This window comes from Heterocephalus glaber, unplaced genomic scaffold (genome assembly GCF_053883595.1).
Source record: "Heterocephalus glaber isolate CG9 unplaced genomic scaffold, H.glaber_assembly_v1.0 deba00001545, whole genome shotgun sequence".
Classification (NCBI taxonomy): domain Eukaryota; kingdom Metazoa; phylum Chordata; class Mammalia; order Rodentia; family Bathyergidae; genus Heterocephalus; species Heterocephalus glaber.
In genome coordinates, this window is record NW_028258338.1 from 1,643,163 (window position 1) to 1,658,911 (window position 15,749).

General features: G+C 39.3%; 2 pseudogenes; both read left to right on the top strand.

Annotated features, from left to right (window-relative positions):
• Nucleotides 1–8,493: 8,493 nt before the first annotated feature.
• LOC147824411 (U2 spliceosomal RNA) lies at nucleotides 8,494–8,581 on the top strand (annotated as a pseudogene).
• Nucleotides 8,582–14,608: 6,027 nt separating this feature from the next.
• LOC101715606 (histone deacetylase complex subunit SAP18 pseudogene) lies at nucleotides 14,609–15,076 on the top strand (annotated as a pseudogene).
• Nucleotides 15,077–15,749: the final 673 nt, after the last annotated feature.

Consider the following 15,749-nt stretch of genomic DNA (forward strand, 5'->3'; position numbering starts at 1 on the left):
TATATATTTCTTAAATCATGTAATAATCTAAGGGGAACAGAAACCAGTTCATCTTGCCAGGGCTTTATGTTTTCTATTGGTGGTTCTCTTTTATGACAGAAAATGTCATCAAAATGTTGTGTCCAGCAAGGGGTCTCTGAAGGGGGGTGCTGGGGTCCCCCATAATGACCCTCACCTCTCTTAGGGTCCTTGCCCTCACTCCTGTGAAGAATGAAGTAGGGCTCTTAGCAGAAAATGGGCGAGTCAAGACTGGTATAGTGTGAAACAAAGGTTTATTTAAAGTGTGACAAATGCTGAGAAAGATGGAGAGCTATCTTAGCAGCAGAGTGATGCTGCAAGATAGGGGGCATCCCACTCAGGATGGTCCAGAGAGTATGAAATGTGTCCATACTTATAGGGGCAAACTGTTTTGTTGATTGGTATGAGCTAGGCAAATCAGGGTCTTTGCCTTTGTTTTGGGGAAGGGGACAAGGTCAGTTGGGGATTTCTTAAACATGAGTAACATTTTCATAAGGGTACAATAGGGTATATTTTTTTAAAGCTTGTGGTACGTGATAAGCATATGATGATCTTACGATCATCAGCCAGATAAGCATGTGATGATTTTATGTTAGTCATCTGTGTTTTGCCCTGGATTTTTTGTTTATGTCCCTCTAATCTGTCCTACATTCCCCCCTCTGACTCGATCATCCTACTTCCATAGGATGGGGGACAGGGTGATGATTGCTCTGGCTGCTTCTTGCTAGTTAGGGGAGACATGAAGGGCAGGTAATGTTGGTCATGAAGGGAAAGTGATGTTGGTCCAGGAGGGATGATCATTTCCCTAAGCAAATGATCACAAGTCCAATCTAGCAAGGAAAAAGGGAGAAGTGGATTTGAGTAGACAGCCAACATTATCTGCTTTATCCATCTACCTCCAGATTTCCCATGTATGGATTGTTTGATTCAAAGGGTGATGCAAAGGATCTCTCAGAGCTGTAAGTAGGTAGAAAGCTTGATAGGTGGCTGTCCCCATCTCTCCACTCAAATTTACTACCCAACTCTCACTCTCTGATGGTTTAGATACTGTTTTCCTCAATTTTGAATAAGAGATTTGTTTTTGCCTTCTCTTCTGAGTGAGTGGGTGGGGAGTTATTTCTTGTCTACCTAGAATATGTGGGGATAATTTTCCTAACCACTTCCTTTATAAGAAAGTTATTTTGGTAGGTCACTTTATCTGGACTTGCCCCACTTTCTGACCACAATTTTTACACAGCAAAGGGGGCTAAGTTTCCTTACCACATGCTAAGAAGGAGCTATCTAGCGATGGCTCACAAGGCAGCCCCAAGTTTCACAACAGCACTCAATCCCATTATCCTGTTTTTACCCTTAATTTTTCCTCTTCTTGTTTATGATGAGCAGTAGAATTATTATTATTTTTTTTTTTTTTTGGTACCAGGGATCAAACTCAGGTCCTTGCGCTTGCACAGCAGGTGGCAAAACCACTGAACTAAATCCCTGGCCCGTGCAGTAGAATTCTGAATGAAGTTCCTTATCTTGCCTCCTTTACCCATTCCAAGTCAAATCATCAATGAGCTCCCAAATGTAATATTCAAACACCAAGAAACAATGACAAAACCTGCAGCATTAATTCATCCTGGTAGCATTTCAGATACAGTATATACCAACAATGCCTCATATTGGTTCTATTGTAATTTCTGAACAAGGATGAGCACCCCAAATATGTTTAATAAAAGTTAAACCTCTCTGGTTGTGGATCTCCCCAGAAATGATAAGACTAAGTCCTGAGTTTCTGTATCCTAGCTGGTGGAAGTACTATTGTCAGTAAATGTAAATCTAGGCATGGGCTGGGGATGTAGTTCAGTGATAGAGTGCCTATCTAGCATATATGAGGCCCTGAGTTTGATGCCCAGGACTGCAAAAAAATCTAAAGGAGAATTTATACACTGAGAATTTTAGGGCAGAAGTTCCATCGAATTGTTATATCTATAATTATTATATTTAGAATTATATCTAGAATACAGTAAATATAGAACCAAATGACTGCAACCAGAAAACACACTGTGGGACTGTAGTGCCTCATTTTCTCCCCAGTTAGGTTCACATGCAGTCCATCAAGGGATCAAAAGTAATGATTTGCTGAAGAACTCTAAAAATCTCTCTCCCCACCTACAACCATGCACTTGCCCACAGATCACCCAAGTCAACATACCAAGCTTTCTAGACAAAGAAATTGTATTGAGAGGACATCAATTGCTTTCTCTGCCTGTACAGATCCTTGAAGTTCTCAGTAAGGTCTTCCTGCTCTTTAGGCATTTATAGTTTCCTGCAATCTTGCAGCAAAATATTAAGGTCCTGGGGGGCAGGGTGGATAGAGCTCCTTGTTTCTTTCTTTGATCACTTTTCTCAGCTCAGGCTCAGCTCACTCTGCCTTCCTTTATTCTGCCTCTAAGTGAGGTAGCAGTGACAAACTTGGTGCCACCTGACTCTAGGCAGCCCTTTTCAGCCTGTGTGAGGTCATTTGCTATTCATTTTGGGTGTGCATTTGAACCCACTTCCTCTGGTTGAGGACTTCCCCATCTTGTGATTCTTGGAAGGTAGCAGAACCCATCTCCCTCTACTGACAAGAGTGTCACACTCACTCTCCCTCAAAGCTAGGACACTGAAACATAACCTACTCCCATCACCTTTGACTTTGTTTTAGGAGTTAGAAGCAAAGAATGGAGGACTCAAAAAAAATCTCTCTCTCAGGCAGGGCTAACATCTGCAGCAAGATAGAGTTTCCTGTAGGGTAACAGCAGGAAAAATTGCAGACTGGAATGCTCTGAGGTGCTGCAAGGAGCTCCTCACCAGACCAGTTCTGCAGCATGGTTTGAATGTTGTTCTTAGCCTCAAACCTGCTTCTCTTGCCTGCCTACTGATTCTGGAAGCTTCCCATGTCCTTTTAATGAATTCATTTTCTGCCTAAATCATCGAGTCTAACTCTGTTGCTTGCAATCAAGAATCTAGATTGATACAGCTATAACTCCTTTAAGAATTTATCTTATTTCTGATAACTCCCAAATAAAGATAGTATGTCTCTAGGGAAAGTTTCTATGACATTAAAGGGAATTCTTTGTGGATGTCTATTCTGTTATGAATACTAAAATGGTGATACCTACTATTGTCCCACAGTATCTAATTTAGTTCCAGTGAACATGTATCTTCTGAGCAATGCTGGAAAGCCCCTTTCAGAGAGTTTTGCCCTCAAGAAAGACTTTGTAATGCTTCTTGAAATAAATGGATTCATGATATTCTTCATATAGTAGACCTGATGTCTGTGAACACATTATTTTAAAATGGGGATTTAAATTGTGTTTTGGCAGGAACTGAATATTCAAATGTAATTAATTTAATTGAATATGAGTGTTTCTTTTGAGGTGATGCAATAACTGCCTGATATTGAGTCTGCCACTCAAGTATACACAGACAGAAAAGTTGTCAAAGTTGATCTTGATACAAATGAAATCTGGCTAGATATTTTTTAAAACCCTATCTTCAAACGCAATCATATTCTGAGGTACTTAGTTTAGGGCTTTGACATATGAAGTTTGGGGGTGGGAATTTAGCTCAGTGGTGCCGCCACCTGCCTCGCAAGCACAAGGTCCTGAGTTCAATCCCCGGTACAAAAAAAAAAAAGGCATATGAAGTTTGGAGGACCACAATTCAGCCACAAAATTCAACCTATGATTTCAGGGGAAATCATAGTTTTTCTAATACTCTTTGAGTTTTAAAAAAATCTTAATCTATTTTTTTTTTTGCCATACTAGGGTTGAACCAGGGCCTTTTGCACTGAGCTATATCCCCAGGCTTGCTTGTATTTGTTTGTTTGTTTATTTGTTTATGAAATACTCAAACCTGTGATCCTCCTGCCTCAGCCTCCCAAGCACTGGGACTACAGGCATGTGCCATCTTGCCTGGCTACCTATGAGGTTTAACAGCCAAACTCATGGTTCTTCAGGAGTATAGCTACTTATATCAAAAGTAGGAGACTGGAGTTCAACAGGGTGCCTCAGGTTCCACTTTCATGGGACCATTCTTCCTATACCAACTATTGTTCCTCTTCAGACTAATGTTGGGCAATTCTATTTTTCCTTGAAAAAGCTCTGAAGTAGATCATAATAGGATGCTAATTAAATTAACTCCGTGTTCCTTGCTGCAACCCAGTTCAAAAAGGTAACTGGGTACATACTATTTTCCCAGCACCAATGCCACATGTACAAAATTTAGAAGAAACTAAGACAAAGGAAAAAACAGACAAGTCTAGTAACTGGAACATTCTGCAGAACAATTAGCCTGGTATCTTCGGCAAATCAACAAAGCTTTTGTAAATAAGGAAGGGAAGACAGGTTGAAGGAAGGGTAAGGGAATGGGAAAAAATAAGAATCAAGATATATTATGTACAGGTACAAATTCCCTATGATGAATGTGATCATTATGTATACCTAAAATGTACCAATATGCTTAATTAATTTAAAAAATGGCCTCTGTGCTAGATTAAAAGAGACTTAAAAGACATAAGAACCAGATGTAATGCATGGTATGGATTGAGTATGGATGTGGATGAAACTAATGGACATTTTTGGCCATTTGGGGAAATATGAATAGAACCTGGTGTTAGACAAGTTGGAAATTTACTGAAATAGCAAAATGAAGGTTAATGACTAAAAAGAGCAGAATGAAGAACAGTATGTGTAGTATGTTTTCCATTTGATAATAAAATAAAAGCATGCAAACACACAGAGAGATCCTGTATCTTGTGTACTACTGTCTTATAGTGGTGAACTCTAGATGGAAAAAATTTTCACTTGTTTCTATTTTATTTCTGCTTGTCTATACTTCTCTAATTTCTATAATGCATATATACTCCTCCTGTGTTAATAAAGGCTATTTTATAGTTCTTAAAGTCATAAGCAAACCTCAGCCCCCAAAGCAATTATTCTAGGCAAAAATATATTACTAGAAACTAGCATGTAATACAGTACAGACCCACACTGCTGTCAGAAAGCAAAGTTTATAGTGCAGACAGTGCTATCTGGAGAAAAGAAGCACATGCAAAGGAGAGAGGAAATCACGTTTTTCTTTTTTTCTTTTCTTTTCTTTCCTTTCTTTCTTTCTCCCCTCCCTCCCTTCCTTCCTTCCTTCCTTCCTTCCTTCTTTCCTTCCATCTGTTTTGTTTTGTAGTACTGGGCATTGAATCCAGGGGCATTCTACCACTGAGCTACATGCTCAGCCCTTTTAAAAATTCTTTTTGGGGGGCTGGGGATGTAGCTCAGTCACACCGTGCCTGCCTCTCAAGCACAAGGTCCTGAGTTTGAGCCCCAGTAGCAAAAAAATAATTATTTTGAGACAAGTTCTTGCTAAGTTTCCCAGACTGGCCTCAGAACTTGTGATCCTCCTGCCTGAACCTCCCACGCAGTGGGAATTACAGGCCCCTATCTTGATTTCATTTTTTGTCTTGGTTGGTTTTCCACTGCTACTACAAAATATCCAAAGTGAGCAATTCTTGAAGAAATGAGGTTTATTTAGTTCAGTATTGAAGGCTGAAGGTTCAAGACTTGGTGGCCCGATGTGTTTGGCCTCTGGCCAGGGCCTCATGATAGACGATATCAGGGCTGGAACACATGTGAGAGAGAAAGATCACATGATCAAGACAGGAAGCCAGAGAGACTGTGGAGGGGGCAGCCTCTCTGTTTTGTAATAACTCACTCTGATGAGAACAAACTCAATCCTTTATACCAACATTAATTTCTGACAAGTGCTGCACCCCCAGTTACCTAACTAACTTGCCCTAAGCTCCCCCTCTTAAAGGTTTCACCACCTCCCAACATCACCATACTGGGACCAGCCTTCCAAACCATGAACCTTTGGGGAACACACTCAAACTACATCCAAACCATAGCAAATTTCAATTGGAGACAAGTGAGGTTGTGCTAGTTGTCTAAGAGTCCACGACTGCTAGTTCTAAACTCTGCTGTGATTTATCTATCATCATCTATATATTTATTTTAGAAATGTCTCTGGGTTTTATTTTTATAATAATTATTCACATATTAATTGTAGAAATTAATGGCATTCACTGTGATATTTCCATACATGCATACAACAAGCTTTGATCATGTCCATTCACTCTTTTATGTTCTGTCCCACCTACCTCTCCTCACCTCCCCTGGCCTCTTTCCTAGTCCCTATTAATCCCTTTTTTACTTTCAGGTGGTCTTTTTGTTTTGTTTCCACATATGAGAGAATGCATGCAATACTTGTCTTTTATGTTTGGCTTATTCTGCTTAGCATGATATCACCAGTTTCATATACTTTCCTGTAAATTTCATTTTTCTTTGTGGCTGAAGAATACTCCATTGTGTATGCTTGGATTTATCAAGAAACTAATTATAGCACCTCAGTTTAATGTATGAGAAGAGGGTGGAGTTCTGTCTATGTTTACTGTTTCTTCTTTCTAAGCGATGCACTGGGGTTATTCCTGTCTTCTTGAAAAGTTAGAAATTTCCTGTGGTGATCTCCCTAATTTTCAGGTTATTCCCAAGGTTTCCCTATTCAATGTCAAGTCTATTTTAAAATCTCTTAAATACCCATTTTGAACCCTGTGCTCCTGGCATCCTAACATTGCCCAGAGGGTGAGTTTGATTTGATGACATAGCCTCTACATTCACTCGTGAGCAGCCACCTCATTTTGAAGTAGGAATGACTCCAGGCATGGTTCAGAACCTGGCTGCAATAGTTTGCTATTGCTGCTATAACAAACTACCACAAACTTGGTGGCTTAAAACACGCATTTATTTTCTTACAGGTCTGTAGGTCAGAAGTCTGACAGGGGTGTCACTGGGCTATAATCAAGATGGACTTGTTCCATTGTGAAGACTTTAGGGGAGAATTTGCTTTGTGCTTTATGGGTCTGTTACCAGAAATCAGTTCATTACAATTGTAGAGCCAAGCCATTTTCTTCCTGGCTATAAACAGAGGCTGCCTACATTCCTTGGCTTGTGGTCCCTCCTTCATTTTCAAAGTGAGCAGCCATAGGTTGAATCCCCTCACGTGGCTTCTTTTCTTCAGTTGTCTTCCAGTTTTAAAGATTTATGTGGTTAGATTAGGCTAACCTAGGATAACTTTCCTCATTTCAAGGTCCTTAATCTTAATCACATATGCAAATACTCTTTGGCTGTGTAAGGTAATATAGCAACAGGTTCCAGGGATTAGCGCCATCTTTGAAGGATCATTATTCTGCCTACTATATTTGGATTATGTACACATCTTTTTCTCTTGGTCTTGGATCAACATTTATTCACATCTAGTTTTATGCCTCAGTGATTGCTGCCAATTCCTCTTCCTCTGGGATTTCTTGGTTGTATGAAGTTTGTGTCTTAGTGGTAGTCTCCTCTCTATTTCCAGTGTTTTTTACTCAATGAAATATCCTCAGTGGAGTGCTAAACTGACATTCAGAATTTTGTGCCCTTGGGTCCTGGTGAGGAAAAAAATTCCTGTGCCTTGGGCTTGCTATCCTTCTGAAAGGCCTTTGAATTTTCCAGACTTAAAGTAGAACTTTGAGAAAAGCAGAAACAGTTTTTTCTGTCCACTCTGTGGTTCCTTTTCTCCTTTGCAGTAGGTTCAACTGAGTTTTATCTTTCTTTTAAATTGTGAGAAATGTGAAAGCTACAGAAAATATACAAAGAACATTATAACCAACCTTCAAATTCCCATGAGCCAGAATTGTAGATATTTTGTTATATTTTTTATAAAATTTTTTAAATCTTAGAAATATAGCTAAAATTTTCCATTTAACTACCACCTGCATTGTCATTCTTATCTTGGGCAACCACTGTCGCCTAGGGAGTATTCTCATCAATTTTTATACTCTATAAATATATGTACATTCATAAACTATATGTGGTATTTTTGTACAAGCTTTAAATAATTGCATGATTTTTATTCAACATTATGTTTTGGTTTTAGACCTATCCATATTGCTATACATAGATCTAACTCATTTCTGTGTAGTATTGCATTACATGACCTTGCCACTTTTCATTTTTTCACAACATTTTGACAAATTATTCTCCAAAGTAGTTAAACCAGTTGATATTTCCACCAGCAGTGCAGGAATATGCTTATTTCCCCAGCACTTCTGGGAGGTTTTTAAATTTTTGTCTGTCTAAAGGTTAAAAAATGATACATCTTTTGCTTTAATATTCATATGTGAAGTGTTGCTTATTCTAGGCTGCTTCTTGACACATGTGGGGCCTTTGCTCCCTTGCCTAAGCAGAACTGAAACACCAGCCCCTGCTGCCAGTGACAGTTCTGATTCCCTCGTTATTACTACATATCTCTCTCTTCCCTTTAGGGGTTCTTTCTCTGTTTCCAACCCCTGGAGATCTCCTGTTTTGTATGCTGCTATCAATTTTTTTATTAATTATTTTGGTACATTTTAGGTATACAATAATCACTTCTTGGTCTTTTGGCTAAGATCAAGTGTAGTATTTTAGGTATACAATATAATGACATTCATCATTGGAAATTTGCACCTTTACATAACCATCTTGGTTCTTATTTTTCCCCCTTCCCCTGCCCTCCCTTCAACCCCTCCATCCCTCCCTATCTACAAAGACTTTGTTTCCATTTTATCATTTTCTCATATTAATTCCATTCCTTCTTTCCTTTCCCCTACCCCTCCCATTTCCCCTTCGCCTTTGCACCTTTTCTTCCTATTTCACATGACCTATTATACATTTTAGTCCTTATTTACACTTTCAGTTTCTCACACTAGGGAAACTATTCGGTATTTACACATGTGTGCCCTATTTATTTCACTTAAGAGTATGGCCTCAATATGCATCCATTTAGCTATAAATGTCTCTAGTTTCTCGTTCTTTATGACTGAGTAATACTCCATTTTATTAAAAAAACACACACACACCACATTTTCTTTACCCAGTCTCCAGTTGATGGGCATTTGGGTTGTTACCAAGTTTTAGCTATCACAAATTATGCTGCTATGAACATGGGTGCACATATATCACTGTGGTATGATTCTTTTAATTCCTTGGGGAAGATCCCCGGCAGGGAAATAGCCGGGTCAAATGGGACTTCCAGTCTCAGTTCTTAGCTGTCCATTTTTTGACTTTAAAGATATTTCATGAAAAGATGGGACATTCTTCCTAATTCAAACAAACTAAAGAGACCTAACCAAAATGCAAAACACAAGCCTTAACCATGGTTTTTAAAATCTATGAAAGACATCTGGGGAACAACTAGGGAAATCTGAATATGGTTTCAATGATATTAGTAGATTATATTAAAATGCTATTACTAGAATATTTTTGTTCATGTCTTAGGTGCAATAAAGGTTTTGTAGTTATATAAGAGAATTCTCTTTTAAGATGAATATGGAAGTATTTAGGAGTGACATAGTCAATTCACTTTCAGATGATTCAAAAAATTAGTTAGATTGAGCCAGGCATGATGACCCATACCTGTAATCTCAGCTACTTGGGAGGCTGAGGCAAGAGGATCAGAGGTTCAAGGCCAACCTGAGCGATTTAACATGACATTGTCTCAAAATAAAAAAGGTCTGGGGAGGTAGCTCAGTAGGAAGGCCCAGAGTTCAACCTCCAGTACCACACACATACAAAAAAGTATAGATAATATGATGGTGTGGATTGGGTCTTCATCCCTACTTCCTGGCCTAGAAGTGATGGTGTCTTTCATATGCTAATGAGTTAACTGATGCCTGATAACCTCTATCCCCTTTCCCTGAAAAATAAGGCCTAGTAGGAAAATAATCAGCCTTGAAAACTAGAGATCAAAAATGCCAGCCCCCATCAGCCTATCTTTCCCTTACCTGCTTTACAGAGTAGCTAAGGCTGATTACTTTCCTGCTAGGTCTTATTTTGAGGGAAATACGGTAGGTGGCTTTATGATAGGGACTGGTCACCCAAACACCAAGGCAGGACTATAAGGTGGAGACTTTCAGTCCCACTCCTCAACCTCTAGGGGAGAAGGAGGATCTGTAGGTAAAGTTGATCACTATTATGGTTTGGGTCTAGATGTCCCCCCAAAGCCCCATGTGGTCATAGGATTGATTCAGAGTATGTGAAGCTGGCATTGATTCATGATGCAATGCTAAGGGCACTAGGATTAAAGGTGTGAGTGCTACTCACCCTAAGTAGTCTGAATAAGATAAAAGGAGCAGAAATATGCTGTTAAACCCTCTCTTGTTGCCTTTGTTGCCTTGTGTGCACCATGTTGTTTCTGCTCTGCCATGCCTATTTGTCATCCCTGCCTTGGAGTCGGCCAATTATGGACTGACACCTCTACGAACTGTAAGCCAGATAAACCCCTTCCCTTCTAAATTTGTTGTTGGGTATTTTGTCTCAGCAATGAGAGAAAATAACTAATGCAATCACCAACCTAAATAATAAAGCCTCTGTCAGAAAGCCAAAGGACAAGGTTTGAAGAGCTTCCAGATAGCTAGCTAAACACATGGAGGTTCCTGGAGAGTGGTGAGCCCAAAGAGGGCATAGAAGCTTTGCACTTTTCCCATACCTCACCCTATGCATCTCTTCATCTGTATCTTTTGTAATATCTTTTGTAGTAAACCAATAAACTTAAGTGTTTCCTTGAGTTCTATCATCTACTCAAACAAATTAATGAAACACAAGGTAGATGCAGGAACCCAAATTTATAGCTGCCTAGTCAGAAGACCAGGTAAAACAACCAGGGGCTTGCTACTGGGATCTAAAGGAAGGAGGCAGTCTTAAGGACCAAGCTGTCACCCTGTGAGATCTAATGCTCTTTCCAAGTAGACAGTGCCAGATTGAGGATACCAGCTAGTATCCTCTGCTGCAGACTTGCTTTGCTTGCTGATGGGGAGAAATCTAAACACCTAGGGTTACAGAAGTCTGTTGATTGTGGTATAAGGGCAGAGGAAAAATGGTTTTGTTTTCTAAAGGGATAGATAAAACAAATATGGCAAAATACTAACAATCATTGAAATTGAGTGGTAGGCATAATCATAGTCATTGTGCTAGTTTTCTATATGTTTGAGATTTTTCACAATAAAAAGTTTGAAATACTTTACACTAGATTTATTGAAACCGGGCTGAGGACTGGCTTTAGCAAACTATAAAATTACCATCTTGAGCCAGAAGCTTAGCTAAATTTGTAAGAATTTAATTTGTTTGTTAGTTTGGTCACTTTTCCATTTCTAGCAGGTACATGACTATATTAGTTAAGATATATGTCTAGCTGAGTATGGTGGTGCACATCTGTAATCTCAACACTGGGGAGGCTGAGGCAGGAGTATTGCTGTGAGTTCAAGGCTGGTCTGGGCTACATAATGAATTCAAGGCCAGCCTGAACTACATAGCAAGATCCTGTTTTAAACAAACAACAGTGACCCAAATTAACAGAGGCCAACTAAAACAGAAACTTATTTACCTTAGAATAAACAGCAGAAGGCAGCAGTATGGGGACAGTGAGGTAACTACAGTGGACTCTCGACTTATGACTGGCCTGGCATATCAAGAACTTGGCTTATGACTGGAATTCTAATTTTAACTTACAACCAAAGTCTTGAGTTATGACCCAAGTGCCAGCCTATTGTACTTCCACATGGGGTCAGATACAGATTTAACTCTTAAAGAGTTCTGGAAGGAACATTACAACATCCTTTCCTGTGTGGGGTTAACTGAGAAATCCTGGGCCAATGACTCTCTAAGGACACTGAGATCTGCCTGTGTACAAGAGAGATACTTTGAATGCTGTGTCAAGGAGCCTAAACCTTCAATTGACCAACTTGAGTTACAACCAGACCTCCGGAACAAATTAAGTTCATAAGTCAAGGGTCCATTGTATTCTGTGAGGTTATCCAGAGATTCAGTCATTCTCCTCATCACTAATAGGATGATTGCATCCACATGGTAGACATGGCTTACATATGTCAACTGGATAGAGGGGGTAAAGAAAGAGAAATCCATTTCTTTCATAGTAAGAGCTTGACTGAAAAGGTGTACATTATTTCCAGTCACGTCCAATTGGCTAATAGTCACACCTAGCTGCAGTAGAAAAGGAGAAATACAACCTTTATCTGAACAAGTATGTACATACCTAAAAAGATAATGATAGATGCTTCTCAACTTACTATGAGGTTACATCCTGTTAAACCCATCATTAGCTAAAAATATCATGTGGAAAATGCATTTAACATACTTTACCTCCCAAACATCATACCTTAGTCTAGCCTACCTCAAATGTGCTCAGAACACTTACATTAGGCTACAGCTGGGAAAAATCATCTAATACAAAACCTATTTTATAATAAAGGGTTGAATATCTCATGTAATTTATTGACTGTTGTTCTGCAGTGAAAAACAGAATGGTTGTATGGGTACTCACAATTAATGTGAAAGCTTACCAGGGCTGAAGAATGTTTGAAACATTCCCTTGCACAAACATTAATTGCTGGATGATGAGGATGTTGCACTGACAGGGTCATCTGATGAGGCTTGAGAAGAGATGGTCGAAGGCACAGGGGCATTGACATTGGTTTTTTTGTTTGTTTGTTTTTGTACCGGGGATCGAACTCGGGACCTTGCACTTGTGAGGCAGGCACCAGAACCACTGAGCTAAATCCCCAGCCCGACGTTTGTTGATTGTATAGTATAGGCATAGTATTCTTCAGGAAGATACCAAGTTTGACTATACAATTTGTTTCTTATTTTAATTATATATTTCTGTGTAGCAACAAAAGCATCGTGTATCTGCCTGTCAGCTCTTGTGAATCTCTTGTAATTGACGTCCACTTCTTGTAATATCATAGGGGACTGCTAATAATAGTAAACACCTCCACCATTTTCTTTGCTGTGAACTTTCTTAGTACCTTGGATATAACTTCTTCCTCAGCCCCAACTTTTATTTTACTTCTTTCCCTAGTTTGATCAGCTTCTCATTGGAAAGCTCTTTAGCCAACAAGCTCATGAATATCCTCCTTATCAATCTCCAATTCTAGCTGTTTCACAAGGACTAATATCTTGTTGCTTGCTATTTCATCAACAGCAGTCTCAGCCAGGTTGCAGAGATGCATGCCTGTAATCCCAGCACTATCAGAGGTTGAGGTAAGAGGATCCTGAGTTCAACCCCAGCCTGGGCAACTTAGTGACATAGACAAGACCCTGTCTTAAAATAAAAAATAAAAAGGGCTGGTGATGTAGCTCAGTGTGAAGTCCCTGGTTCAATCACCAGTACCTCAAAAAAATAAGTCTGGGAATAAACCTCAGTGGTCGATCATCCCAGGGTTCAATCCCCAGTACTCTCCCCACACACACAACAACAACAACAACAACAACAACAAAAGTATAAAACAATAGAGCATCTATTAAAAACCTTTGAATGTGTTCAAGTGTCTTCAAAATTTTCTCCCAAATGCTGTTCATCCACTGCTGTATGACTTCTTTCCATGCTACAGCAATGCCCCAGATAGCACTTAGAAAGTCAAAACTTTTCCAAAACTCTCAGAGCATTCAGCCAGACTCAGTTACTTCAATAGCCTGTGCAAACATTTGGTGTAAGTGGTATGATTTGTCTTGCCTGCAATACTCTCTTGCCTGAAGAATGGTAATGTCCTCCAGGCTTTCTTCTTACAGTGATAATAAATGGGAATCATATGCTTGCTCACATCACTTTTGTTTTATTATTGTTGTTTTAGGTGTATCTGTGCATGTGCGTGTGTGTGTGTGTGTGTGTGTGTGTGTGTGTGTGTGTGGTGCTGGAGATTAAACCCAGGGCCTTGAGCACATTAGGCAAGTGCTCTACTACTAAGCTACATTCCCAGCCAGTTTCTCTTTTACTTTTTTTTTAAACAAGATCTAGCTAAATTCCCCAGCTTGGCCTTAAACTTTGGATCCTCTTGACTCAGCCTCCTGAGTAGCCAGGATTATAGGTTTGTGCCAGTACACTCAGCACTTGTTCATATTCCTGAACTCTCTAGAAATTTTTGAGTGGTAAATTTAATTTGAACCCTGGAAAATTTCCACCCAAAGGCAGTGTTTACTATCTTTGAATACCTTGAATCCAGATAGTATTTAAAATTTTTAAAAATTATTACAGTAAGAGACACATTGCTATTAATCCCATTCAAAATACTCCTCCTTGCTTCAAAGGAGGAGTGGCTCAGATTATAGGCATGAGCCACCACACCCAGCACTTGTTCACATTCTGCCACTTTCTGGAGAAGTTCCAGGTTAGCTGGAAATGCTCTTTTGTGTGTTTTTAATTGCACTGTCATGGCTGCCTTGATATCCTGAATCAATTCAAAATATTTACCTTTCCTTATCATTTTGAGTTTGAGGAAGAGCTAAAAGTTGCATGGTGCCAGATCTAATGAATAAGGTAGATGAGGACACATAATATTTTTTAAGACCCTGCCTTTCCACTGGATGACAGTTGGCAGCATCATTCACCGTATTTTTTATCACACCTCATAAAGACACTCATGAAATAGGACTTCAGAGCTGCTTCAAAAAGTGGCAAGAGGTTGGAGGTCAGGGCAAGCAAAAGGAAGAAGATGGCAGTCTAGTTGCTTGTTACCCAGGAGGAAATTAAGAAGGAGCCTGAGAAGCCAATCAACCATGAGAAGACATGTCCTCTGTTGCTGTGGGTCTTCACCACCATGAATGGCCACCACCACCGCTGCATGGAAGAGGTCTCTGTGGCAATGTCCCATCCAGCAAGCTGCAGATCTACAACTGGATGGATGCAACTTTGAAAGAACTAACTAGTTTAGTTAAAAAAATACCCAGAAGCTAGAAAGAAGTGTACACACTTTAATTTTGCTATTGTTTCTATAGATCTTAAAAGACCTGGCTGTCGAGTTAAGGAGATTGGCAGCACCATGTCTGGCAGAAACTGGACAGGTGATTTTATGACTGTGCAGTCACAGAAGTTCCAAATAGGCGATTATCTGGACATTATGATTACCCCTCCAAATCGGGCACCACCTCCTTCAGGGCATGTGAGGCCATATTAAATTTTATTTACTCTCTCTCTCAAATTTATTTTTCACCCAGCTATATAAAATAAATTTACACACTTTTTTCCTCCCCTGATTTTTCCCATTAAGCCTTTAAATTCTATTTAGGAGTTAGATTTGGTGTACTATGTTATGAATATGAATAGAAAGTCTATGTTTCAAGCCCTTCTATAAAATATGAAGGAAAGTGCTCTTAGTATTCTGTGGAAAAGTGTACTGTTAAATATGTGTACAAATTTAAAAAGTGGCAAGAATGATGGAATAAGTATGTTCAAAGTAAGGGGGAGTATTTTGAGGGGGATTAATAGCAATGTGTCTTTTATTATAATAATTCTTTTAATTCATAAATTCACATGAGCACTCCATCATGCACTTCCAGAACAAGGTCATTTCATTGACCTTAAATATTTTTTCTGGCAAATATTTCTCATTCACAATCGTCCTATGCAGCTGTTCTTTAAAAACTTTGGCACCTGCAGTTCTGGCACTTGTTGCCTCACCACTGACCTTCACTGTATGAAAATCACTATGCCTTTTGAAGTGTTGCAACCACTCATGACTTGCTGAAACATTTGTGTATATATAGGATCATATCCATCCTCTTTTGACATATGAAAAATACTTGTCTTTGCCTATATCTTCAGTAGGTTAAGTGGTATGCTCTTTTATA